This window comes from Apium graveolens, chromosome 5 (assembly GCF_009905375.1).
Source record: "Apium graveolens cultivar Ventura chromosome 5, ASM990537v1, whole genome shotgun sequence".
NCBI classification, from domain to species: Eukaryota; Viridiplantae; Streptophyta; class Magnoliopsida; order Apiales; family Apiaceae; genus Apium; species Apium graveolens.
In genome coordinates this window covers 49,987,468-49,991,106 of record NC_133651.1, presented here as the reverse complement: position 1 = coordinate 49,991,106, position 3,639 = coordinate 49,987,468, and the positions used below count along the sequence as shown (strand labels likewise).

General features: G+C 32.3%; 1 long non-coding RNA gene across 2 annotated transcripts; it reads right to left on the bottom strand.

Annotated features, from left to right (window-relative positions):
• Nucleotides 1-1,240: 1,240 nt before the first annotated feature.
• Nucleotides 1,241-2,982, bottom strand: LOC141662029 (uncharacterized). 2 transcript variants are annotated; one of them, XR_012550222.1, is made up of 6 exons: nt 2,946-2,982; nt 2,461-2,520; nt 2,121-2,169; nt 1,961-2,034; nt 1,477-1,599; nt 1,241-1,376 (listed from the first exon to the last, which is right to left on the bottom strand). It is a non-coding gene; the product is annotated as an uncharacterized LOC141662029 (long non-coding RNA). The 2 variants fall into 2 exon arrangements; XR_012550221.1 differs by lacking the exons at nt 2,461-2,520; nt 2,946-2,982 and having other exon boundaries at nt 2,121-2,214.
• Nucleotides 2,983-3,639: the final 657 nt, after the last annotated feature.

Sequence of the window (3,639 nt, the reverse complement as noted above, 5' to 3'; positions counted from 1 at the left end):
CTCGAAACTAGCCTTCCGATTATTTTATTTTAAGACTGACTCTAGTTTAGTACATTCACTTCCCTCAAACAGAGGTTGTTCCGCATCAGCAACAAACCTCTTAAAGTTATCTTACTCTTATCGCAATCTTCCCTATTATAGGCTTCTTCACACATGTTAAATATTTTTAAAATTGGTATGAGCTTCGAGGGAGGACAAGTACGACCAACAGATGACCTACTACTATTAACATGTTTTTCTCCATGCCAAATCCATTTAGAATATCCTAAACTAAAACCTGATTCGTACAGATGACTTCTGATTATATTCACAGAAAACTTTTTGAAGTTAGAGCAGCACTACAACATATTTGCAATCATACAACAGTTTTGCACCGTTGTGTGACATGTATAATTTCCGTTGTCTATCCAACACTCGTGTGATAGAATACCAGACAACGGTTGTTTTAACCCTTGTGATAAGAGAAATTAGACAACCGTTTTTAATATTGGTTACAATCAAGAAGGCACAACAGGTACTCTATATTTACCATTGTTGGAACTTTTTTAAAACAACTGTTTCTTTATTAAACTATTGTCTATCTAACTTAACAACAATGGTTTTGTAGAAAAACCATTATTGTTACCTTATACGATATTGTCATAAACAACCGTTTATAAGCTTCTTTTATGAATGTTTTTTTAAAAGACAATGGAGTAAAAGATTTAAAACATTGTAAAAAATATTAAAAGACAACAGTTTTTTAAAAAAAATATGTGCAGTGAGACATACAACGGTTTTCATCATTTTTTAAGTGGCTTTCACACAACTATTTACAAATTTAATTTCATTATTTGAAATAAACCAATTTTAAAATTAAATTGTATTATGACAATCCAATTGTTATTTCACAATTGAAATTAAATTTACAATACAAAAATTCTCTACAAGAATTAGAAGTATAACTTAAAGATTCTCTATACATTTTAATTGGCTCAGCTATTGAAAACATCAAGTCCCATTGGATTAGTGGCTTGCAACTCAAACTGGAGGCCATCGAGTTCCCTCTTGAATCTGTCAGAGCTTGCGTAAATCATTTTGCTCCGTACCTTTTACAGTATCAGGACACCTTTGCAACCATATACACATGAGAAATAAATGAACTTAATGAAATGGAATGCAAATAAAGCAAAATTAATACCTTGTATTTTGTACTTACCATGAAATGAATAAAATTCCGCTCTTGTGCTAATTCTCTAAGGTCACAAAATCATAGTCATAAACCGCATAACCGGCACTCATCTTCAGGAAGGCTAGCTGCAAAATCTTTGTAAGTCTCTGCTACCTCACCAAACATTACATATAATCTTCATAATTACTTCCATGTGAAACAATTTCTGCATTTCAAATAATACATACTTCCTAAAAGAAACTCAATGTATAATAAGCAACCACGGGAAAAACTATTTCACAAACACACATGAAATAATCACTTACAGCTGGTTTAGCTCTTCTGCTAGTCCGTGGAAACAGACAAGTTCCAGCACCTCCCCCCAGAATAACTTAAGCTACTGTTTTTGGGTCTACCTCAGGATGAACAGGTACAGGTGGCTCAAATTCCTGAAACAGAATCTCAATCATAAAGAATTAAGACTGTTCTTAAACTTAAATTTCAATCAACCATCATCAGAAAGTTGCAGTATTGGGCAAACAGTAAATATTATCACTATTCTAAACCGACATTGCTCTCCAAGCTAAAAATAATAATATAAAGGTTGCAATGTTCAACACAACCTAAAACTCAAGATCTTCTTGGCAGTAGTTTGATCAGCAGTCATGAGACCAAAATGGATGGGTGGAAAATGTGCCCACTGATGAAGTGAAATTGGTAAAAAAGAGAGATTTCTTTTTTCATATTAGCCTAATCATTGTATCAAGAAGTCTGAACCCTGATGTTCATTTATAACAAGGGGATACTTACATTTAGCCGCAGCACTAAATGCTTCTCTGTGGCTGATATCTGGATTTGCTGCTTTGATTCGTTGAATTTCATCCCTGCATATTCACACCCACATATATCATCACAGATATATATTTATGTATGCATTTATACTGACAATGTTGGTCTGATCAATACTCACTTATTAAACCGATTCTAGGCAGAGGGGACTCGATGTCTCTTCTCCAGAGCTGATACATATATAACATTAACAAAATCACATTTTTAAATTAATCTTAAGGTTCTGGCGGAAATTACAGCCATTAATAAGCAGCCTAACATCTTAAATCACCATTATTAATTTATTAGCGATTGTTTTTCTGTTTTGACGATATCTTACAAGTTATTTCTGACCTTAATTAGTTTCTCCAATATTGGCTAGATTTTAGTAGAAGTTAAAATATTAGTTTCTTCAAGAAATGATTCAAACATTAATCTGTGTATGTTTATACATGAAGATAAAGTAGAGAATAAGAACTTACAGGATGACGGGGATGAGCAAGCATAGGAAAAAGTACTCTGATGATAAGTGATTGCCTTGCCTAAACATTCATCAGAAAAAAAACATTTGTGTTAGTTTATGTATGGGCTATACAAAATATAAAGTTTATATTCACCTTACATGAATAATGACTAATTTAAACAATCAAACTTTTAATTCTATTCTTTCAAAGCAATTGACGAGAGAGTAAATGTATACATGCATCAAGAACAGAAACCGTGAACTAAAAAAAACATCACATGAGAATTTAAGGGGATCATCCCTGTTATTTTGTTATATATATTGACACATATTAGATTGGTTTGGCTATAAACTGGATTTTATCTTAGCATGGCTATTTCGGGCTTTGATAGTTTGATTTATTATGTTTGGGTCCTTAGTTTGTTAGTCTGTTAGGTTATATTTGAACATGATACAAATTACTCAGGCCAGGTACCAAAATAACAGGGTGGTTTGCAGCCAAACCTTCACGCCGTGCCCCTGGAATTTCAGGTCCTTTAAGTCCACGAAAACTTACAGCAACAATGTACAACAACAAGAGCAGCCATGAGGTAGAATACTAATGTTCACATCTTTCATTCATGAGTGGAATAAAGATGCCCTGTACAAGACATAAGCAGTGCTAATGACAAGAATGACACGTGAACTTAATTTTTGACACTCGGTAAATCTACATATAATTAAAAAACCCACAATCACATACTTTTTAATAAAAGAAAAAAAACTACTCATACTTCATATTACTTCATATGCTACTTAAAATTAAATTATAGTAATCAAATTAAATATAGTAATTAAACAATTACTACTTAATCATAAATTTCTTCAAATATATTTTCAAACTAAAATATACTTAAAATGAATAAAAGAATGTCTAAAAATATCATGATATACACTAGTAAACATAATCTTAATAGTACATATTACTACATGATAAACAACAACAACATTCCCCCAATATTATCAAGAACAATCTACTGATTTAATTGTATTCCTTCAAACTCTAATTAAAACGATTGCAGCGGAAAGAGCAGGAATCAAGCTCAGCAGTCAGCCACTCTCCTTGTGGTATCAGAAGTTTAGCTGTTGAAGTTGAATGACAAGCATCATAACATGCCTTCAATACCCTCAAACAACAAAAGTTCATTAATCGTTGTAT